The sequence below is a fragment of the Rhinolophus sinicus genome, linkage group LG11 (genome assembly GCF_036562045.2).
Source record: "Rhinolophus sinicus isolate RSC01 linkage group LG11, ASM3656204v1, whole genome shotgun sequence".
Lineage (NCBI taxonomy): Eukaryota > Metazoa > Chordata > Mammalia > Chiroptera > Rhinolophidae > Rhinolophus > Rhinolophus sinicus.
In genome coordinates, this window is record NC_133760.1 from 71027420 (window position 1) to 71053066 (window position 25647).

General features: G+C 39.1%; 1 protein-coding gene and 1 pseudogene across 1 annotated transcript in view; one reads left to right on the plus strand and one right to left on the minus strand.

The window, feature by feature from the left end:
• SLC13A1 (solute carrier family 13 member 1) overlaps positions 1 to 25647 on the plus strand; it is a 259980-nt gene that overhangs the window by 50685 nt on the left and 183648 nt on the right. The window lies entirely within an intron of this gene.
• Positions 9759 to 10458, minus strand: LOC141567715 (steroid receptor-associated and regulated protein pseudogene; annotated as a pseudogene).

Sequence of the window (25647 nt, forward strand, 5' to 3'; positions counted from 1 at the left end):
GTGAAACAAACTCTAAACTGAAATGGAAATTAGGGAAATTTTTCCTCAATGTAATATAATTTGCAAAAAATAAAAGTATCTCCAATTTGTCTCGTTACCAATGCCCAGATTTCTGGGCATGTAGAAACATTGTGTATTCTGTTACTCCACCATGTACCAATCATCTCAAACCTAATGTATATCAACCCACAGAGCAATGCCTAAGAAAGGGGTCAGGAAAGACTGATGTTATGCTGGATTCATTGATGGGTTTTGATAGTGAATCCTTCTTCTTTTTTTAAAGAGAGATCTACACTTACAAATATTAGCCCAACCTTCAACAGTAGTTCTGGTTTATTTTTAAGTTTCTGCAGACAGTCAGATAGCATATGTGAGTCTGTATCTTTGTACTTACCTGTCTTTATTAAAAAAAAAAAAAAATCGTTAGCAGCCCCTGTCAGAAGAGCATTAACCGTGAAGGGTCTGACAATTCATCCAAGGCAATTCTGAAACTCAGCACAGTTGTCACTGATGTAATGGCATGTCCATTTAAACAACAGAAAGCTTGCTTCCTACAGATTATTGTTTCTTCATATAAAAATATATTGTAATGCACATCAGAAAGGACTAAGTTCAAGCTTGATTACATAAGGAATATTTCACAAAAAGGCTTTTCTCCAGTCCATTGCTTTAAGAAATCTCCTAATTTTTCAGCCCAAGAGGCTTCAGCTAATTACACCATTTGCTTAGATTATAGCTATGCCTGTTAGATTGCTAGGTTCAATAAAATGTTATTTTAAAAGCAAGTTTTATATTTACTCATGACCTAATTTTCTATAGACAACATAAGGGACTACATTTAAAAAAATTAAAAATGATATTCTGTTTCTAACAAAAGCACTACACAATCATTGTAGAAAAATTTAAATACAGGAATAAACACATTTTTTTTTTTTTTTTTTTAAAGCATGCCCCAATAAAACTGATGAACGTCCTTCTGGTGAAATACTCTTATCCATTTGGAATTATTAAAAATAAATTCCCAGTTTGTATAAATTTTCAAGTATACATGTTTAAAACTACTTATTGATACTTGATTATTATAAATTAATCAAATGTATTTTTTCCTTTAATAAACAGCGTAAACTATTAAGAGAAGGAATGAAGCCAAACTAACTGAAAAAAATGAAAAGGGTAACTGATTTCTAAAAATATTAATCAGGAAAGAAAAGCCAACACAGGTCATATCAACTTAATTTCACTATGATTATATTCAAGCTCCTGAGAGTAGATTTTAGTTTTATTCACTGCTTAATTCCTGTATCCAAACCAATACCTGCCACATAATAATACTAAAAAAAAAAAAAAAAAAAAAATTTGTTCAATGAATTAATCAGGATAATATAAAACTATGGCTTCTATGCAGTTTATAGCGCCCTTTGACAGAATAAATCTAAATAATAAAAATGTATTTACTTATTCATTACCTTTCATGTTTGGAGCCGACAGATATTTACCTCTAGTTTACGTGAGAGGAAACAGAGCTGGTAGCTGTTGGCCTCTTTAGTTTTCCTTGCTCTAATAGTCCAGCAAAGTTAAGAACAGAACAGACCCACACAAATGAGAAATCAGTCACAAATCTATATTTGTTAGCTAAAGATTTTCAAAATTGAGACCTATATTTTAGACATGACTTACTAGGAAATGATTCTTGAAACAAGTTTAAAGAAACTCATCGAAGCTCTTTATATGTAATATTACACTTGGACCTAATTACTGTGTACCCTGGGTTATTTTACCAACTTAACTGCATTTTCACTTAATTTTTCCATCTAATAGCCTCTGTGCTTATTGATATTTTCTGATTAGGTTGGATGAAGATAATTTTAATAGTATCTCCCCAGTGCTCAATTTAAAATGGAAAACCACTTGGAAATGCCTTTTCAGAATTTGATGAAGCAAGTGCTCAGCGCTACAGCACACAATCTCTGCTGTTTCCCCGAGTCCCCTCTTATATTCAGTCACACCCAATAACCCACGTTCAATGGCCCTGCGGATTTCTGCCTGTCCTCCATCCATGCAGCTCTGGTAGCTTCCCTCTAAATGCCAACCCCTTCAGCAACTTGCAAGTCCAATGTCTGCCTCGGGTTCTGTGTCTCCTCTCGGAGCCCACCTTCTTGGGCCAAAGTAGAAAAGAAACCTCCAGGCAGAAATCCAGGGACTGCATGAGTCTCACCTTGTCTGTTTTTCTTCTGTGGAGACTCATACTCCTATATTTACTGTTGTTCGGTACCTGAAACTGTTCCCTTACATATTCTGTCCAGTTTTATTGTTTACAGCATGAGAGGCAGCTATACTTGTACTAGTTCCTCTGTCAAGTTCAGACGCAGAAGTCCTGTTTACTTTTTATTATGCTTTCTTCACCATATTCTTTTCCTATCCTGACTTTTACTTGACTGAATGCATATATTTCATTCTTCACTTTTTTGTTGTTGTTTTTTATTTAAAATTACGTTCTATTCCTATTAGACTAGTGGTCATTTTTCCAAAAAAAACAAATATTTTTGGTTAATATTTGAACCTTTGTTTTTCTAACAATGTCCAAAATTAAAGAGCATATATAAGATTGCTCCCTCTGAGAAACCGGCCATGGAAATTGAGATATAAATATTAGATAAGAAGCATCTCAGTTATCATAATTTACTGTTATCATAATTCATTTATACCTAGAAAACCTAAAGGAATCATCTGCAATGTATTGCATCTACTAAGATAATTCAATAAATTAGCCACAAAATCGAGTGTCTCCCTGTGTACTAAGGCTCTCTGGGCTCTTGGCAACAGCAGCAAAGGCAAAGTTCCTTGGTCCACTCAACTCTCTAGCTAGTGCAGGAGGGATAACTGCAGTTCCCCAAAGGGAGTTGAAACCCCACAAGGATGAATAATAGCTTGAGGTGAGGATTATAATCCAGATATCTCATATAGAGGAACAAAAGGGAACTGATGCTTCTGTGCAGAATAATGGAACAGGCTGCCATCTTTGTGGGTTATGGATTGCACATTTAAGGAAAATACTTTCTTCAATATTACGTTGTCTCTGAATTTCACCCCCCTCCTTTAGGGTGTGTGTGTGTGTATGTGTGTTTAAAGAATAGTTCCCTGTTGATTATTTTGGAAGAATGAAAAAGATTGTCTTCTCTTTTCCTAACACTGGTAGAGAAATGTTGGAAGATACTAAGCCTTAGAGAGGTAAAGCTCAATCTGGATTGTTCTATTGACTGTGTACACAACTACTAGCTATATCTCAAGGTGTCATTCCAAACTGATGAACTGGTCTTTGGGGAAAATGTCATCGTACGTTATGTCCTATGGATAATATTAGTAAGAGAAGGGAGAGGGATCCTTAGAAGAAACAACCCCTGTGGACAAGTAAGTGTGATTTTTTTAAAGGGTGGTGGATACTGGCTCTGTAAGAGCATAAAAGAAGAGATACTCTTTGAAGAGAAGGAAGAAAGGCAGCTGTCAAGTCAGAGAAGCAAGGATAACAACTGTGTTGCCATTACAAAGAGGTGATCTGTGAACATGACTTTCTTTTTCCATGGACTGTGGACATCCTTTTATTTACCAGGTCATTTTATTTTTTTTCCTCCACTGTTCTAATTTTTTAAAGTTACTCTTCTCCTTTCCGGCATACGTCTGCAGCCTGTATGCTAGCATAGTGGGCAGTGACACAATGGGAGGTAAGGAAGATACAATCTTGCTTGGGTTGGGGCAGTAACATGGCCTTCAGGACAGTAGTTTCAGTGAAGCAGGGGGAGCCCAGAAGCGCACACACAGTGCGAGAGGATGACTTGGGAGAGGACAGAAGACAACCCCCCGTTTGCCAGATGCACCAGAGAAAGGCAACTCCCGAGGCAGGGAAGGAACAACTGGCTGACATACCATTCCTGAATATCCTCTTTAATGTAATTTTAACTTCTGAAAGCCATGATATGCACATGGAACAGCATCAACAAAAATGATAGATCACATTTATGGAGTGCTTGCTAGTTCTACACTTTGTGCTATGCTTGAATGACCTCATTTAACCCTTAAAACTGACTTATGAGGAAGACACTGCTGTTTCCTCCCTTTTACAGATGGAGAAATAGAGTTTTTGGAGAGATTAAGGATCTTGGTCACGTTCACAAATCCAGTAAATGAAGGGTCCAGCATTCAACTTCAGGTTCCTAGTTTTAGAGCCTACATTCTTACATGCTCTGAATCAATGTATTGATTACCAATGTATAGAATAAATAATATAGCCTATAGCACAGTCCCTGGACAGACAGCATTACTTCCAGAAGTGACCCAGCACACTGGAATTTTATTCTACATCCCCATGAAGTAAGTAGCGGGGATGTAACAAGTAGAGTGGGGGGCATTCTGCTTTCTGTCTGCTATAACAATGGGAGCACCGTCCTTCCACTTAAAAATATCAAGCATGTCAAGGCCATCTATGAGCATAACGCATCCTGGGCATATGAGGTCTGGAAAATAACTGCCTGTTGTACCAGATTAAGGCCATCTAATGGTTTTGGTTCTAGATATAATAACTCAAGGAAAGTTCTCTCTTAAAATTATTTGTACATAGTATTTTATGAAAAAAAATCAAGGTAAGAAATATTGCATATTAAAATGTTTGTGACAGATGTATTTAAAAATCTTCTTTAACCTCTTGCCCTTAAGTATGTTCACATGACACCTTCCTTGAATAAATACTTAGTCTGGACGCTATTCTGGAAAGCAAGGGTCCCTGATATACTTGGTAACTATAGTTACAGCTGTCTCATCTTTTCCTGGAATGTAAAATAATATATCATCATTTCCGAAGTCATTTTGAAAGTCTTAATGAGATAAACACTCATTTTTCCAGGCAGCATTCCTACTTTTGAGTGTTAGTCATAATTTCCTCCTCTTAATGACAAAAGTGATGTCTGGCTGTAAAGCAGAGGCAGGTTGTGCATGCTAATATCTTACAACTTGGAGAAAAAAATCTACTAATTACAAAAAGCATTTTCTAGGAAAATGTTTTTCTTCTCTTCATTAAAGTAAAATAACTAATTTATTTAATTAATGATTATTGCCAAAGCTACTTCCAGATAATGATTATATTGAATTTTAATTGGCTAATCCGTGCAAACTTGGCAAAACATTAGTATAAAAATGATTATTTTAAAAAATATTTACCATTGAAACGTTCCTCCCAGCTCGAGGAGCAATTGTAACAAATAGAAGAGATGGGAAATGAATATGTGGCTTGTTCATAAGAATCACACCTGCACTACCCTGACATCTCTTGTGGGAAGGGACGTGCCTCCATCTGCGTAGAAGGAAAGAGGTGAACAAAACTGGTCCCCCCCCATTCTTATTTGTGAGAAAGCCTTTATGAGATTAAAAATTTCACTCCCTTAGTTATACTGAAAGGCATATCTTTAGTGAAATAGAAGCACTTTAATCTGCCCTCTAAAACAGGCTTGCCCATCTTTGCTATTTTGTGTAAAGTATGGTATTTCCCCCCAAAGAAATAGAGTACTTGATAAGCCAAGTAGGACTTTTTCCATCTTATTTTCTCCATCATTGCTGGGGTTTGTGACTCCAGCTCAGCGTGGGCTGGGAATTCGATTTGTGTGGGTCCTGGAAGGCATCTTCTCTTTTGATTCTCTTGTGACCACAGTGGCTACCAAGAAAAACATACTGACACGGACACAAGGAATAATTTTAGAGCAAATTTTGACTTCTTAAGCAAAATTTTGTTTATTCTGTTCACTTGTATGTCACCTTCAGAACTGAGTTTCTAATGAATTTGGAGCCGTCCCCCACCTTTCGTAGTGGCCCCCACTCCACACACTAGAGAGACCACTTGAGTTCAGCAACATCTTTGAGGAAAAAATTCGTTTTTGATGATTTTATCAACCATTTCTTTAAATTTCTTTTAGAAATTTTAGAAAATATTCTTTTCTATCTTTGGCTTGAATATCTTTAAATACATTTGTTTGGTTTTATTTCCTTGGTAGAGGAACTGGTAGTAGAGATGTAAGAAAGTGGAACTGAATCTGGAACTTTAAACTAGAACCAATTCAGTGGTTCTCCATTGTACCAGACCCAATGCCCCTTCTAGAAAAAGTATCTTGCAACATCCCTTTTACTGTCCTGCATTGATAATATATAATTTTTAAAAATTAATCAATAAAATATCTTAATGATAAGTGAGAGATAAAAGGAAAGTGCTTTATAATAAATACCTGTTTCAATAACTAAACAATCAGGGATGACTCTATTTAAAGACATAACTAAGAAGTAATTTGATTTCACTTATGTAGAATGACTATAAATATAATAGCTACACATACAGATTGATACACATGTTGTATTAGTGACTCACCTACCATAGGCAGCTTCTGTCTTCTTGTGAAATGGTGAATAACAACTCTTGGTAAATTTCTGAAAAGAAAACCAAAACAGTCCCTTAATTTGCATGGCAGTGGCATTCCTGGAAAATTTGGTATAATTAAAATATTTTGGCATGGTGTGAAAAATATTTCATGTGTTTTTGTCATAAGGAGATGAGGTCTAGGCTCAGAAAATTGCAACAAGGCTTTTCACTTATGTTAGCATCAGGTACGACACCGTTTGGAATGTCGGACAATTTTTATTTTGCTGGACTGTCCAACGTGTGCATCCTTGGCGCATGCCCACGAAACTCAGTAGCACCTTGTAATTATTGACAACCCAAAGTCCCCCCACGACATTTCAAAATGGCCCCATGGCCAGGGCCTGGTACCTACCTGTTGAGAGCCACTGGTCCTGGTGGAGACCAGTGGGCTCTGTAGCTACGGTGAGCATCAGGCCTACCCAAGTGTCGTCACACTTATGTTGCCATCATGACTCTTCATTACTTACTTTACCCCTTGCATTGTTAGTTTCCTACGTGCTTTTTTCAGGTTAAGAATGATGATTGGAAGACTGGAAATAACCTTTAGTTTCTGCCATTTTCATTTTGTCAAGCTCTTCAAGGGTGAAATAAATATAAAATGGGCATATTTATGGAGTTTAAGTAGTTAGTATTTTTCTATGAGTTCTCATTGGTCTGTGCGTGTCTGGAGTTGGGGGGCTAAGCCCAGAGGAGCCCATTCTTGTTGGTATCCCACCAGGGCTAATAACCAGTGAGAACTAGTTGGGAACGCCAAGTCACAGTCATGAACCAGGAGCCAAAGAGACCAAGTATAAATGCCAGGTCCAAAGTGACAAGGGCAAGTTGTTAAAAAATGAGACAAAAACCAATAATCAGGTTAAAAAGATGAACTGGACTGGAACCGGAGATGGGCAACAAGTGAGGAGGGCTGCAAGCTGCTTTTGGTGTCCGCAGCTTGTCTCCCAGCATATGTGTAACTCACATACGAGTAGGCGTTTTTCAAGACACAAGCATATACATGGTTTTTATAGGTGCAACATAAAAAAGCAGGTGTGTTGACTATATATTTCAACAAACTGCTAAATAATTATTTATACAGTGACCTTTCAGTATTTGAGAATAATTACATTGACTTATTCTACTAGATGGTGAGCTAGCTGAAGGCAGTGTCAATTTACATTCATATATATCTATATGAAAATGTAAATATATATATCCATGACTGGAGAGCTCTCTGCTTTGCTCTTTGTATTTAACTTCTATCTATCTATCTATCTATCTATCTATCTATCTATCTATCTATCTATCTATCTATCTAATCTCACTAAGGTTGGTGGGGTGGTGGGGGGAGAGAGAGAGAGAAAGAGAGAGAGGGATGCAAACCTTCCCATGTATCCCTTCCTTTAATGATGGAGTGAAGAAGAGACAGCTATGTTCTTGGTTGCATTGAGGTCATTGCTCTCTTCTTGGTTGGCTGTAACTGCTACCCCAACATTTTGACACAGACTCCCTGTAGACATGTGGCAAATCCAGTTCACTGACCTCCATCCCACACCGCTAGCATGCTTATGCTCAATGAGCTCTCCCAGACACCAAGATTCTCAGAAGACTCTTACCACCTTCTTCTGAAGGATTTACATTTTTACCTCATGTGGTGGCAGTGAACTTCAGTATTTTGGGTTCTGTTGAGTTGAATTTTATCCTATTCAACTTAATTCCTATAATTCAACACTGTCTGTATGGAATAACATCAGATTGCACAGGAAGAGGGCTCAGTCCCAAAGACTGCTCTACACTTGAGATGCCAGTCACAAGCTGAGGTTGTTAGCTGTGCTTCTGACCAATTGGCTATAAATTAGAGGTTCCAATGGCCCCCTCCTCATGTTTGATTAATTTACTAGAGCAACTCACAGAACTCAGGAAACCCATTTACGCACAGGATTACCTGTTTGTTACAAAAGGTATTAAAGGATACACACGAATATCCACATGAAGAAATACATACGACACAGTATGGGGAAGGGGTGTGAGCTTCCATACAATAGGCACACCACTGGCCCTGAATCCCTAAGTGATCACCAACCCAGGAGCTGTTCTCACCCTATCCTTTTGGTTTTTATGGAGGCTTCATTGCATAGACAGGATTGATTAAATCATTGGCCATTGGTGATTGACTAACCCCTAGCCCCACTCTCCTCCCTGAAAATCGGGGTGGGATAACATAACCTAGTTGTGGTGGAAAGGGGCTTGTTATGAACAAGGGGATACCCACTTTACCTTTATGGCTCTGAATGGATTTCAGGAACTGAGGGCGAGAGACCAAATATAGTGGTACCTCGGTTTTCGAACATAATCCACAAGTTCTGAAATGTTCAAAAACAGCCGACAGCTAGGCCTCAGGATCTTGCACTCAGCGGAAGCCATGTGACATGTTCGACTTCTGAGTCATGTTCGAAAACCGAAGCATTTCCTTTCGGGTTTACGGCATTCATAAACCAAAATTTTCGTCAATGGAGACGTTCGAAAACCGAGGTACCACTGTATAAGAAATGATGCTTCCATTGCTCTTATCACTCAGGAAATTAAAAGATTTTAGGAGGTGTGAACCAGGAACCATGGATGAAGACCAAATATATATGAAAATATATTTTGGCCATCTGAATGACCAAATATATATGTCAAAAACCCCACTCTGCACACAGAGTAAGACAAAGCAGAAAGATGAGTTTATTGCCAGGGTTTCGACCACAAGCCAGGAAACTTCAAAATTACTGGAGCAATGAGTTTAAGTCGTTCACATACTAAGGGGTTTTTATGGGGTAAATGCGGAAGTTTTTTGGGCTATTTCAGCTGATTGTTTGTGTAGTGATTTCCTTATTTGGATCAGGTTTGCTGTGTCAGGAGAACAGGAAGTCCAGAGATGGCATGAACATACCTGGCATTGAGGGTGTGGCTGACATCCTCTGCTGAATTCTGAGAAGAGCTATACATTCTTGCAACTTATGTTAGGTAAAGTTAACTTTCTTTTTTCCTTTTTTCCCCCCGCACTGTTCAAAATCATCATTTATTTGGTTGTTTAACCCTTCTTCCCTCCCCTCTTATACCCTTCCCAGCCCCCCACTCCAAGAATGTAAATTCCACAAAAGCTGTGGTGCCTTCTCTGGCATTTTGCAGAGCCTAGCATGTAAGATGCTGCATTAGAATTTTCCGTAGGAGTGAATTAGTCGCTTTCCATGTGGGTGTGACTTTTCCTGCTTCTGTGGAAAGGCTAATAAAGATAGTGAGGAAGTAGGAAGTAGGGTACTCTTGAATGTGTAATCAGTGGCTATTTCAGATGTCCTTTGGTGAATCTAATGCTCCTTCCTTGGTTCAGGCACAAATGACTTCTGAGGACTGGGGAAGAGGGAGTGTGCTCTGGGAATGGCAACCCCTGGCTCCTCGAGCCTGGCGTGCCAACCCCTCCTCCATGGTCAGGCTTTTCCAGTGAATCCGCCTGCCCACAGACACAGGAGGAGAGGGCATACAGTGAGCCTATGATTATTCCCTGAGCTGAAGACCTGGCAGGCGCAATCTTCAGGGGGCTCGCTCTCCTTGACTTCAGGAGCCTCCTGGTAGCACAGTGTGCTGACTGGGGAGGCAGCTGGGGCCACAGTCCCTCTGCAGCGTGGCAGGGTGCCCCTGGCCTGGGCAATGTGTCCCCCATCCAGGGGGCCTGCTGAATCAGATGGGGCTGGATTTCCCCACAGAAGAAGAAAATGTAGGTCTTCATTGGAGGGGGGGCAGATCCTAGATTGGGGCTGGGGCTTGAGGCAGCGCTGGGGGCGCTGCCAGGGAGAGCTGTTTCCCACGAGCATAGTCAGTAACGAAAGTTACATGAGCTGTGTGGATGGCCTTCTGATGGTGGCCTGCTTCCCACCAGAACTGGTCTCCAGGACCGTCTGAAGTCTCACAATGTTGGGGTTGGCTCTCTGGTCCCTGGGGTTTCTGAGAGGCCGTTGCCGCTCCCACAGCACCTGGCCTGGCATTGATAGAAGGAGCAGTTTTCGGCCACTTCTTCCAGGTTGTCAAATTTTGTTTTTCTTTAATGCTCTTGTGTTGGCCGACTCCATTTTGTCCCCAATATAAGTGACTCCATGTTAGTTTTAGTTCTGCATGTACCACTTATAAATCACAATATCACACTCAGCAAGGTGGTAAGTCCTAATACCACCACCCTCAGCAGCCCCCAAAGTGGGTCAATGGTGGGATTCATATTCCACATATCTTGGGAATTCGGTGGGTAGTGGTGGAGGTGATGTGGGGTTCTGCCAGCATGATGCTTTTCAACAAGCCTTCCAGAGAAGTGTGGGTCCTGATAGTTGTAAGTTCTCTATTCTTAAAATATGGACCGTATGTGCCCAGTATAACCCTTCGTAGTCAGTTCCTGAAAAACAAGATCCTATGTGGCATCTGATACCATCTTGTTCATATTTATATGTCGAAGTAATACTCGAAGGATTATTAATGAGCTTTAAGTAACATTTCTTCATGTTATTTAAATCTCATTAGTAGTTTGTTTGTTTAAATCTCATTAGTAGCTAATTCATTAAATTACCTGTAAGTTTCCAGGATGATCTTTTGGTATCTTATGGGTATAGATATATGAAATTTCTCTAATGTATAATAAATAAATTCATTTCTTTCATCATTGATACATGATGTTTAATGTCAGCTGGACAGCTAATAAAAGTCTTAAGAGGAGACTTATAATACTAAGTGAAGATCAGAAAATGAGACCTGTAGGAAAAGACGAAAGGATCATTTGGGAAAACTGAGAATGATTTTTGCTGATAATATTCATTTTTATGATAATAAGATAAGGAGAATGTTAGTGGATTGTTGTTATTCATAAAGAATAGAAGAGTGAATAAAATATTGCAACACTTGAATAAACCAGAAATTCCGGCCAGTTAAAAAATACTAAGGATGGCTTTGGAAACAAAAGAAGTTTGGCATTATTCTTTCTGTATTAAGAGAGGGTAATTTCCTCATTTGTTTGTTGTGATCTGGGACAGGTTAACTAAAACATGGACAAATTTGAGAGCTTTAATGAAGGTGAGTCAACGATTAAATGTTAGAAACCCTCTGTCATTCTTAGAACGGCCTCTGGAGGTCAGGATTGAGGCATGGTGCATAGCTAGGCTTCCGGTTTGCTCTTTGCAGTCAAATTATGGCAAATACTGATGCTTTTCATTCTCCATCTTATGGTATATTCATAAGCTCTTAATGTGTTTACTCATAAAATATAATTTAACTGACAAGCTAATATGCAATGTTCTCTATTATTAGTTATTTGAATATATGTTTAATTTATACATTTAAGTAAGAGTGTATAAATTTCTGTTAAAATAAAGAGGTGATGGCTCTAAGAGCATTTAAAAAATCCATTTAGGTCTCGAAATATGTAAGGACTTGTAAAATAATATGTATTCAGAATGACGGTACCTCAACTTCCAAGTAATAGCATCATTTTAAGTTTTCTTACATCCCTACAATTTGGGTTTGCAATCATTCTCTTAATTCAGAAGCTCTCCAAATACTTTTAAAACCGTTTGGAACAAGACAGAATAATTTACCATTATTATTGCACTTTAGTGTTCTATCAGCCCCAGTTCAGGGGATGGCAGACCGCCAGAAACATCCTCGACACATTTCTCCTGAGCGTCCTTAGACCAGAATCCAATGACTAGTGACGGGCAGCGTCCAGGAAAAGGGACATTAGAGAAACCTTGGAGCTACAGTCTTTCCTATTCTCCAATTGTTTATGCTTCCTTACCCTTTTATTTGTTTTTAAACAACGCTCCCAGATATGTTTGACTATATGGGAAAATAGGGAAGGTAGTCTTATCTTTTTAACATCTAAATGAAATTGCTGTGTTCAATGACAACATATGCCATGTGGTTGTAGGACTTGAGCTGCTTCCAAATCTTTTTCAGTAAAGAAGAGCATGCCCCGGTAATTCTGGGAATGCTCAGATTTTTCCTGCCCGTTCAGGCCCTTGGCCCATTCTTACCCTCAATCCCAAACTTCATTCTTTAAGGCTCTGTATCTTTTCTGCGAAGCCTTCTCAAATGCCGTCATGTGAACTTCCTCTCCTTGCTGGATTCTCCCACTGGATCTTGAATGCACCTGTACTGAAACTCACCCAGTGGCATGTTTTTAAGTTCTGCCATGTTCTTGAAATTTACTGTTACAAACAGCAAGGGGATAGGGGCTATTCAAAATATTGCAGCACCAGTAGGGCACTAGTGTTGACCAATCAGAATGGAAACCAGCCTCAAATAACACTGGTGTGATGGGGCTAAATAAGAGCCCTTGGAACTGGCCTATGAGTTCTTTAAGGGCAGGACTCCTGTTCCATTGTGACTTCCTATTTTTAGCACCTAGCATAGTACTTGGCATGCAATTCATTAATAAATGGTTTATGAATGAATGCATGAATGAGACAGTAAGAAAAGTCATGCATTAATCCAAGGTGAGTCCGGAAATCTTAGTGGTGACTTCAGGGTTGCCTGGGACCATTTCGTCTGAGACATTAGTTTAGCTTCAGGCAAATGTGTCTTCTTCATATTAATGATGCAATTGACACTCTCCACAGGACCTTTGCATTGAATTGTCCCACAGGCAAATTGTCCTGAGCCATCTGCTCTCTCCGCACTTTCCTGCTGTATATTTGATGAACAGAATGGTTTAATTAAATTGGATACAGGGGAGAAGAGATTGTACACAAAGCTGTTTTCCAAAGAAAAAAGTCTATGATGCCATTTAAAAGATAACCTGTAGTTAATTATTTAAAAGATATTAAAAGAAAAGTTTTGAAAACTATTATTCCACTTATGTTATTTTCACATGTGGTGGGATATGTACTAGATGAGAGTCATTCTTCATTTAATGTTTGTCTGTTGTGGAAAAAGATTCTTTAAATACGGTTTGGGACTATTTGAAATGAAGAAACATATTCACTTTGCCTCCGGATAGTAATTCTTCAGAGACGTTTTTTTAACCTAAGAGTAAAGACAGAGTATCTGTCAACCTAGTTTCTGACTCTTTGCTGTGGGCAATTCCTTTATCTTGTTAGCTGGGCTGCCTTACGTCCTTTCTGCTTTTTTCTAGCAGCTGAGACTTTCTGCTCAGCAGAGTGGGGGTTCTTTCTCTCCTACCCTAAGCAGGTGCATAGACCCCCACGCCCCCAAATACATTTTGAACTGAATAGATTCAATTGCTCGTGTTAGACTTACTCAGGGAGAGTGAAGAGTTTGGGCCAATGCTAATCAATGTGAGGTTAATCAGACCTACATAAAACAATTATTTACCTCTGATTAATACAATGTCTCTAAGTGATGCAACCAGCAAGGATGAAAGGGCATGAGTTGTGTCCCTCAGTGCAAGTTAAAATGGAAAAAAAAGGGTGGGACATAGCAAGGTCTAAATCAATATTCCAAAGGTCCCAGCTTACTCTAGGAGACAGTGTGAGGGCAGGCAAATTTTGGAACTTCGGGCACACCTTTCTCTCATTGGAAATAGAAAGTATTTGGCACGGTCACCGTTTGATTTCAAAATTCTTCAATTTTTAAAAACGTCATAGGTGTCGGTGGTTGTGAGGAAATTATGAGTTGACCGTGTTCTGCCTGCCCCAAAGCCCCTGCCTTGGCTTTGTCTCCCAAATGCTCCAACTCTTTGTATTGCGACCACTGATACATTTCTTCGTCCCACAGACAGTGCTTATTGTTCTGGATATGGGAACCCCATAATGTTTTTTGAGTTACTCCCTTTGATTTACTGATTGATTTCAGGGCCCTATTCCCTTCTAAAACAATGCCTGGCACATATTTTTCAAATTAACTGGACTATCAATTTGCTTTTTTAAGACATCACTATAAATATGCGGGTGATGTATCCTTCCCAAAGTGAGACAAGACAACAGAAAGTACTCCTAAGCATGCGCACACAGAGGATGAATGTAACGATGCTTAATCTTCAAAATGAACATTTGCTGTGGGAATGAGGAAAGTGCCATGCAAAAGGGAGAGCTGCTTTTCAGGGCCTGAGTCTCAAAGAGTGTCTGCTTCTAGAGCGGGTCATCACATAGCCTTCCATTTACAAGTACTGAAACCACATTTTCTCATTGTAGTCGGGGATAAATAAGTTTTGGAAGATTGAGTCATCCTGAAAATTTATTTATGTACATAACCAATTTATAACCACAAATAACTAAGAAGTAGGCTAGAAACCCGTGGAGCTGGCCAGTAAATTGTTTCCTACCAGAAGTTTGACTTACAAAAACAAATCAATATTACAAGGCCATTTGGTAACTACATAGTTTCAGAGTGGGGAGTCATGCAGTTCCCTGGGGCAATGAAAATCATGGTCACAATTGAGGAACACTGTACCCGTCTCCATTATAGGACTTTACCTCTAAGGGAGAATTAACCAGTCCCTTAGACAGTGATGAAGACACATGGGTAAGTTTTTACTACTGAATCTTTATATTTAGAATGACTTAGTCACCATAAACTTTAGTCCTTATGGTACTGTCTCCCAAATGCTCTAAGTCTTTCTCATAAAAGAAGTAGTATTTTCCAAGATTATATTTCTTCCAACTTAATTATATTTCAAAACGCTTTGTTTTATTAGGCACAAGGAGTCGCTTGTTGAGGTTTAGGAAACATAGTTGTCTGAGCAACCTTTTTACAAATCTTTCCCTTGCAGGGTTATTTCTTAAGTAAATGGTGTCTATGCTGGTTATAGTTAGCTTTTGTTTCTTACTAATGTTTATACATATATCTTATTTTGGATCTGAAACCATACACAAGTTCACAGAAGTGAACTGAGATTGGTTATACCCGGCAAATAGCTTGATAACTACACAGTGAGTCCCAAGGATTTGTTGAAATTTTGACATACGTTAATTTGAATGGCAACCCTAGTTTAGTCTTTTATTTTTTTCACATTTTCTGCAAGATAGGATTTACCTACAAGACTCTTATTTTTGTTTTATATGGGTGGAGGTAGAGTGGGACATCAGATACACTGAACAGGAGATATTTGTGTTCTTTGTAAGAATATCTCCAGATCCTAACTCAATGGCTAATATTACCAGCCACAGTAACTCACTGTAACCACTAAAGCATCATTTTTATCTGGGAGAGTTGATACTTAGGTTTGGATTTTCCCAGGAGAGAGCAGAGTACTAAGAATGGGAAAATAGGACTGGTGAGTTTTGAAGGGAAAGAAAAGAAAACAAAAGATGTTGAGCATAAAATTGTCCCTCATAGTCAAGGTAGGGCTTAGGGAGCTGGAGACCCCAGGTGGGCCACAGGACACAAGGTGTGAAAGCAGTAAAACTAGAAAGGAGGTACAGAAAAAAGAACAGAGTAACATTCTATCTCCGTAGAAACATGTATTGTGATACATTTGTAAGTTTGACTCCCACCTATGTGGTTTAATATGTAGGACCTCTGAAAGTCCTCTTGACCAAAAATATCCCTTTCCAATTTCCTCCACAGTTGCCTGAAATTCTCATTATATTCTTTTTTGAGGGGTAAAGGCAAGAATTACTCTGCCCTTGTCTTCAAGTCAGCCTGTAAGCATCTTGGCAACGGGGATTTTACCCTATTTGTCCGAACCCCCTCCAGTGCCAAATAGGTGTGTATGTATACAGGTGGCTTTTGCATGTGAGGATACGGGGGCATCTTCATTTCTAGCTGGTGAGACCTCAGTTCACACTAGTGTTTTCGAGTGGCACCAAGGAGAGAAAACAGCCCCAGCAGGCAGTGGGGGAGAGCCCTGAGACACGCTGGCCTGCTCTCACTTTTCTTGCTAGAGGAGGGTTCATCTTGGAAGTGTGCTATTGAGCAGGCACTCTATGAGAATTTTCCATTGCCTTCCTGAAAATGACCTCAGAGGAAAAGCGTGGGCTTTGGAGGCAAAAATTAGGATTAAGATTCTAGAATCGATTCTGAGAATTGATTCCCAGCTGTAGCGTTTTGCACAAGTGACCTCTCAGCTTCAGTTCCTGGTCTGTAAAATGGGGTAGACCGAACAGTAACTACCCTGGCCACTTGGAACCCCATTTCCTCTCTCGCTGCCTACTGATTATGTCGGGTCAAGTCCACCTCTCTCACTGCGCTTCCCCTCCCCACCAGTCCCACCTGCCTGTTGATGTGGATTAGGGATTCGCACAGTAAAGGCTGATGCTAGAGCCGGAAAATCATCTATTTCTTTAAATAAAAGCAAAATCCTTGCTGCATTCATTCCGATTTTTCTTTCAAATAATGTGAAGGTAAACATCAACTCAGCCCAGGGACAAATTCCAAATTAATGTGGCCTGATTTAAAATCTTATTCTGGGTCATTAGACTGCATTTGTGAACCTAGTTGCCTATACCTTTGTGATCCACTGTATGCCTTTGAGTACAATTTTCAAGGTTACAATTTGCAGAATTACAGTGGGGCAGAAATATTTCATTGCTGTGTCTCCTTAGATTTTCTGATTATACAGGAGCTAGATTTTCTGGGTTGTAGAATGAGGAGTGAAGCAAAGTGGTGTTTCGTTTTGTTTGGTTTTTTTTTCTCGTTCTCTAATCTTGCCATGTTGAATATTATTGCTTTTTGCAGTGCTCTTGCTTTTGGTATTTTAAACTATCTTAACATTTCAATTGATGTTGTACACTGAACAGATGTCTTGAATTATTTGAGCATGATGTTCAGAGAAACCTACAAGGAATTAGTTTTAAAAATCATTATTTTTTGCCTTTCCAAAGCTTGGTACAGTGTTTTCTCCACTTTTTTTTTCCCTTCCACAGTAATGTTCTTGATTTCATCTTTTGAGGTCGATATGGTGCCTCATATCTATATTAAATTCACAGGAGCAAGGCCCTGAGTACATCTGTCAAATGTCCAATTTAGCGATAACCAAGTTAATGAGTAACATTTGTTATTAATTATATCAATAAAAACATCAGACTCAGAACTCTGATTTGAATCTAATAGAGTAGGAGGTTTGAGGGATGAATATTCACAAGCCATTAATGGACTGCTCTTTAGAAAAAAATACTGAAAATCATTTTAATCGCCTCTTTGTATCCTAACCAGACTTCGGCCAAATCAAACCATCTCTGGCTAGAATAAATGTCATCGGTTCCTCAAAATGAAACCTAATGAACTTCTCTCTGCAGAAAGTCAAGCAATACACTGTCATGAAAGAAAACTTCCTCATTTAATGCATCAGTTATTAAAAAGGTGTTCTATTTCCTTGTTTGCGTTCTGTCTTTTTTTATTACTGCATATTAATGTGACTGTCTTGCCAACATGCAAATGATATCCTATCTGAACAGGGCTTGGATGAGAATGATGAGAAAGGGCCAGTGAGACCTATCTGCTACATTATTATGCCGAAGCAATGGAAAAGCACTGAGCTACCAGAATCTTCATCTTTCTTATGTTTATATGATTCTTAGAAACAAGTAAAAATTAAAATATGATAGGGTATTTTCTCCTTTTGTAAAAAGAAGATATTCAAAGAATCTTACAGAATCTAAGATTTTGATATCTCCTTTGCAGTGCAAGAGTCAGGCAGCCCCAGATTTTTTAAGGAATGTAAAAGAGAAAGAAAGGGAGGGGGGAGAGAAAACAGCACAGGGGGTTGGAGAGATTGGAAAAAAGACCAGAGAACTAAACCTTTCTTTGTCATAACAAGGAACGAAGTAATGTTCATTGAAATCATCTTGCCAAATGCTGCTAGACACTTTGCATGTTTTATGGTATTTAATCCTTTGAGAGAGGTGTTATCTTCAATTTAGAGTTAAAGACACAAAAGTTTATAGTGTTCCAAACAACTTATCTGAGACCACAAGCTACCAGTGGTGAAACTCCTATCTTATTGACTTTGAAGCCCATGATCTTTTCATTGTGTTGTATTTGCCCAAAGTGTGTGGTATCTAATTTTTGGTAATGAAAACTCATTCCAGTCTTTCTAAAATGAAATTTAAGTATATCATTACTTTCTCACCTAATTGAAAAGTTGATTAGGTTTCAAACATAATGGAGATGGCGATTGCAGTTCCTTGGTAGATAGGCGTGTGTTTGGTGTGTTTTTATGTGTGCATTTATTTCTTTGATGAAGTATGTCTTGGTGTCCTATATAAAATGGCTGTGTGTCATCTAGAAGCTGCAGACATTCGTCATCTGAGCTGGTTGAAATGATTGTCTTCTCTCCCTGTTCCTTCTATTTTGGTGCATGGATAGTAGGTTCCCCTCTAAGGATAAAAGAAACTATAGGTGAAAAGGAGTGTTATAAAAGCTGATATCTTAAACAAAGCTTCTACTGTCCAAGGCAGAAAGTCTCCAGTGAGATGACCTGAGCCCAGCTTAGAGGATAATGCTGTGGTCCAAAGGTCCTAAGACAAGGAGATGTCCCACATGGTTTGTTGGGTGACACGTGTGTTGTGAGAGTTGGCTATGTTTTTTTTTCTTTCCTTTTTTTAAAAATTGAGCTATAACACACATACCATAATATTTGCCTTTTTAAAGTATGCAGTTGGGTACTTATCATGTATTCCAAAGTTGTGCAACCACCATCACTATTAAATTCCAGAACGTTTTCATCACCCCAAGAAGAAACCCCATTACTCATTAGCAGTTACTCACTCCTCATTCCCTCATCCCTTCAGTCCTTTATCACCAGAATTCTACTTTCTGCCTCTACAGATTTGCCTATTCAGCTCCATTTCATATGTAATGACAAGGCCACACACTTGATAATAACTTCCTGTTACTTGATGATACTTCCTGTTACTTGATGATACTTCCTGTTACTTGATGATACTTCCTGTTAGCTGTGGTCCCATATGGGGCTCTGAGCAGTGCAGTCGGTTGTGTCTCGGGATGTTCAGTGAGGGATACAGTCAGGTGTAGCCAGCCTCAGGTCCCGCAAAGACTGCATTTCCCCTTGGGGTTGGTAAGCTTTGTCTGGCCTTCCTGAGTTGTAGACATTAGATAGAAACATATTAGGAACTCAATTACATTTGAGTCTTAACTAGAAATGTCCAGCCTCCAGTATTCTCCTGAGTAAGCAAATACTATTCATTAGGCCCATTACTTCAATGTGGTTTTTCTCTTTGTTCTTGAGTCTCTGCTCTCTAAACATTCATTTGTGTGCATATCTCTGAAAGGCCTTTGCATCCCTAGACATCAGTTGCCCAAGCCAGAAACTTCAGAATTGTCTTAGATCTTCTTCCTTCATATTTTCATTCTGCCTTCTCCTCCACACCAATAACTCATTACAAGATTCTACAGATTTTAACCACCCACCACAATCTCTTCCCCATTCTGTTCTTCATCTCTAGATTCCCTGCCTCTATTGCAGCCTCATCAACCTAGAGTAATTGTGATGACTGGACAGCAATCACTTCTCTTCTGGTCTCCCTGCCACCCATCTTGCCCATATCATTATCCTTTACAACACTCCCAAGTGGCCTTCTAATCAAAATATGTTTATGTCTCACCCCTCATACTAAAATTCTTGAAAATTTCTCCACAGTTTCCAAGGTGAAGTTTGAAGTTCACTAGTCCCTCCACAGTCTGCTCTTGGGTTCACTTTGCAGAATTTCTCACTGTACCCTTCCCTGGACCCACACCGAATGGCTTGTCTGCCCCTGAACGTGTCATTCACCTCAGGTTCACTGTTCCTGCACAAACCACTGCACTGTCTAGAACATTATTTTTTATGTTATTCTAGTATTAGTCCTTGTGTTCTACCCTCCCTTGTTTGGAATGTAGCCCTTTGTAGTAGGAGACTAATTTGTTCATCTCTATACCAAGTGGTCTGTTCATTACTTTGCTAAAGCACTTCACACAATTTCCTCACTTTTCCCTAATATCAGTGAAATTCTCTGTGTCTTCAATATATTGTAAATGTATTGAAAATACAGATTTATAATCCATCGTAGTTAGTATAATTCCTAAGTATATTGTTAATAGTTGTTTATTGGAAAAAGAGAGAGAGAGAGAGAAGAAAGAAGGAAGGAAGGAAGGAAGGAAGGAAGGAAGGAAGGAAGGAAGGAAAGAAAGAAAGAAAGAAAGAAAGAAAGAAAGAAAGAAAGAAAGAAAGAAAGAAAGAAAGAAAGAAAACACAGAACCCAAATGCTGCTTTTCTCCCTGTGCAGCATGGACTCATAATAGGTCAGCACTTTTCCCTTAAAGTCTACCCACTCCAGAAAGCATAAGTGAATAAAATAAGTTTTATACTGTTGTTTGGAAGATTTTTGGAGGACAGGAAGGAAAGATTTTGTAACACAAAACACTTGATAAACTTGATAAAAGTCCCTGTTTGACCTTTTTGTTTCCCCGCTCTGTTCCAAGAAGACATAGCAATCCTTAATGTGCATGCAACATCAAAACACATGAGGTAAATGCTGACAGAACAGCAAGGACAACTAAACCAACCCACTATTATAGGTGAATTCACAACACCATCAATCAACTGGATATAATGGATACCCTCAGAGTACTTCATTCAGCAACAGGGAAATGCACATTTTTCTTACGCTCACATGGAACATTCACCAAGATAGACCACATCCTGGGCCATAAAACACACCTTAAAACATTTTTTAAAAATAGAAATCATACAATGTCTGCTCTCAGATTATAATGGAATTCAACTAGAAATCAGTAATGGAATGATGGCAGGATATTCCCCAATTACTTGGTAATTAAACAATACACTTTCCAGTAACACATGGGTCAAAGAAGAATGCTCAAGAGAAATTTAAAAAAATATTTTGAGCTAGATTAAAATGAACACACAAATTATCAGAATTTGGGAATGCAGAGAAAACAGTGCTTAGAGGGAAACTTATAGTGTTGAATGCATATTGCATCTATCAATAGGAGGCAGAACTCATGAAAGATTCAAGACTTAGAGGCACCCATTACTACACACAACTGGGCTGAGACATGAGGCTGAAAACAAAATGAATTGGTTAAAACCTATTTGAGAGGCAATTAGACCTAATGATCCTTTCCTCCTTCCCCTGTAGCCCAACCTTACCGAAAAACTGGAATTTACTTTGTGGAGAATAAATCTCAAACGCACCAGGGATAACAGAAGACAGGGAGAGTTACTGCAATAAAATAATGATAATGTGGCAATAAAGACTATTTGGATATTTGAACTGCCACCCCAGTGTTCCTTGCTGTGAGAGCATTCAGTCAGGCACCCGCTTTCTCATTGCCTGGATAAATATTACAGAATTCTGCTCTGGAGAAACTGAAGCGTTACAAAGAAATGACCTGTGAATACTGTCCTGATAGAAAAGCATATTCGCTTTAGATGATTCAGATGAAGAGAGGTTAATGAAGGAACTACTTACAGCCTGTAAGTGAACAAATGAGGGATGATGAGTCACCTAGCAACTGGGACAGTGGGAAGCCATTATATCCTCGGAGCTGAAGGACAATGGAGGGAAGTGGAGGCCTGCGAGAAGTACAACAGAGGACTAAAACCCTCAGAACAGAAACTGAAGTGTGGAGGGCTACAGATCCTGCTAGAGACCCTGTGCTGAAGCAAGGAAATAACCAGGGAAAATACTCTGACCTTTGGCCCATTCTGCTCATCAATAGCCTCACCAATAATGCCACTCCCAGTGCAGTTGTTTAGGGACTTAAGATGTGTGGTTGTCAGGGACCGCCTCCTGGGACACTGACTAGGACAGAGAAGAATGGAAAAAAGACACGACGACGGGTAGTGCATGAATAATATCTTGCAAAGATGCTGGCATTTGGAGGCCTTTAATGAAACCTGTGTGCACCGTTCTGACTCTGGAAGTCTGCTCGTTTGTACTTGCAGGTAGCTCTGCAGTGCCATGTTCTCAAATATGGATGAACAACCAAGGTTACCCCAGTTGGAAAAGGTCTCCAACTTAAAAGACAGTTGAAAGACTAACCAATCAATCACAAACAAAGAGTTCCGGAGGACAAAAAGGAAAAAAATCATGGGACTTTTAACATACTATATTTAAGTCTATACCCTATCAAGAAAAAAAAAAAAAAAAAAAAGAAAGAAAAAGATAATATTATATACATAAAGCAAAAGCAGAATACTCTAAAAAAAAAAAAAAGCAATGGAAACATCGAGAGATGAAGAATATAAATAAATCAATGAAAGGATTATACTCAAGAATTTTTTTTTTTGAGAAAGTAAAACATAACATAAAGGGAAGAAAATTTAAAGGAGAGAAAATTAGATGATAAATCCATGAGGTCCAACATCTGACTCATAAAAGTTCCTAAAAAACAAATCAGAGAAAAGCAGAGGGGAGAAAATTTTCAAAGAATTAACGCAGTGACATCTGCATTGCTGGAGGACATATGGTTTCAGAGTGATGGGTCCCGAAAGTCCAGTGCAGTGAATACAATTTTGAATCACCAGTAATAACAGGAATTTACTAAAAGCTTTTAGAGATAAAATGCATTGACATTCAAGAAATGAAGGACAAAGTTTCATTAGACTTCTCAACAGCAACACTGCAAGTCAGAAGATGGTGGGCAGGGGAGTATCTTCAAAATTAGGAGGGAAAAATGACTTTTAACTTAGAATTCAATATCCATCCCAGTGATTTGTGAAGAGACTAGAAAATCACATTTTCAAACCTTTGAAGCCTCAAAAATTTATTTTTTGTGCCATGTCTTGGGTATTAATGAAGAGTGCAGGTTACTAAATCAATGTATTCTACTACATTAGTGTTTCCAGGTAAGCGGAGAGAGGAAAAGGGAAGTCCTAGGTTGACAGCTGTGCATCAGGCCTGGAGAACAACCAGTCTGCATTGAAAGAGAAGAGAGAGTTTCAGGATGGATGTGTCTGGGGAAAAATAAAGAATCTAATTATCTGATGTGCTCAGTGCTTAGTGGTGGTGATTACATGGCCTTAGCATTTCCCTCATCTAACTCTTGACTGAACTGTAGTCAGGCTTCTTCTGGACCCATGGGCCCCTGACCTCCCTCTTCTTAGAGCATTTAATTTGGAAAACTTGCCATTGCAAATTCCTTCTCTGCCCCTTTGAGATGTAAATTTTCTCCTAGCCTCCTGCCAGTCTTACTACCCAGGAATGTCTTTCTCAAGGACCTGGAGGCATCCCTTTATAATATAATCATTATGGAAGCTAGAGCCTGGTATCTGCTGAAGTTTAGGGAGCCTGACTTTGACAACTGCCCATTAGCAAACAAGATGGCCTAATCAATGCTCCACCTCTCAGGGAATGTCCTCTCAGACTTCCCCACTAGCTCACCCCAGTGCTTACAAATCCCACCACTTTTTATTGCAAAGGAGTTGAATTTAACCTATCTGTCCTTGTACGGTAGTTTGAATTAAGTCTTCCTTCCCTGGTTAACCCGTCCAGGGCAATTTTTCTTTGATGCTTCAGAAAATAGCTTTCTGAAGCATTTAGTCATTCTAAGGGATAGTCTGGGGAAGAATTCATATTAGTGACATAGAAAACTGAAGAAAGAAGAAACAAGCGATAGTGAAATGCAACATGTTCTTGCTCTACCTTTCTCTACCCCTGAGCTCCCAGAGGCCTCTCTCTCACCTGAGTCACAGAGTGTATTTGCGTACACTTATTTCTTATACAGTATTTTGTTCCTCCTGGAATGCTGAATCCTCATTTTCCATAATAGGAAGTCTATAGGTTTAATGCCTGCCTTCCAGTTTTCTCCATCCCCAATTTAATATAGTGTGTAAACATGCTAGCTTCTTTAATTTGAAGAACTTTGTTAGGACAATGTTCTCACCTTTACACAGCCCTTCATGACTTATAGCATGCCCTCCCATAAACCATCTTATTTGATACTTATAACAACCTTGTAAGGTGAGGTTTGGTGCTAAGTTCAAAAGAATGTATGTTGATACCTTAGATCTTTTTATTCCCTCTAAACCTTCATCCTAAAGCGAGTCACCAGGAATGCACAGCTGATAGACAGTTATGCAAATTAAATGAGATAATGCATATAAATGCTTTGTATAATAGTTAGCCTAGTAAACATTCAGTAAGTCTCTGAAATTATTATTATTATCTTCTAACGGAAGACTATAAAGTTTAGACCCAACAGAAGAAAAGTTACTATATTATAAAACAGGGGCTTGAATGTGTATCTTTTGATTCCCAAAATAATTCGTAGCCACTGTCTCATGCTATCCACTAAAACATGCTCTAAATGTATGTTTTCTAGCCACGATCTTCATTAGGGTCCACTAGCTCACTATTGTTGGTTAGATGTTTAGAACACGGATAGTATGTTTTGAAAGTGGGTATGGTCCGGAGTGTGATAGGGATGAAGACATTGGACCCTGGGCAGCAGGGTGGAGGGGAGAGGAGAGACCTCCCCAGGGAGCCTTGAAGAGCTGAGAGGTAGGGGAGGGGACACGGGGTTAAGATGGGAGTCACTGAAATGAGGACAAACACAGCCATCAGGAATGTGTGATGCGATGCTCCTGCTCTGACAAACTTCTCATGCCTGTCATCCATGTCTGTCCCCCTGCCATCTGCCATTCTCAACACTATTGGAATCACCAGACAGAATAATATTCTTGAAAGGAAGGACCACTGGAACACGGAGGGGTTATCTTTTTAACCTGGTGTGCAAAGCATGCATTTAATTCATCCGTAGGGGAAAAGGGGAAGTGGAGTTCTGTGAGTTCTAGAAACAGAAGAGCCTGTGATTGAGCAGATGAGAGTGGATATTTTTCAGAGAACAGCCCAGACCTAGGATCTGAGCTACGAGCATCTCTATGGCAGCTCTGCCTGTGACCTGCTGTTGTTTTCACTTTTTGATGTCTTTGTTCGAACCATATGGTGTAGAAACAGTGCATATTTGTAAATAAATAGACTATGATTCTAGAGTCCTTCTGTGTGTGTGACTTGTTTATATCTCAGATTTATCACTCTCTTGGAAGAGAGGATGGACTTGAATTTAGAAAACTCTGGATCCTCAGAGAATCTGTAAAATAATTTTTCACTGTGTTTGTTGCGTTCATGACATGGGCGCTAAACCCCAGCATGACAGAATCCAGCACGAGTGAGAACTAGTCTTGGAATTTGTGATGTTTGCTTTTAAAAGTTGAAGGGATTTCTAAAGTGAATGTAACCCCTCGTATCCTTTTAAAATTCCTCCTTTGA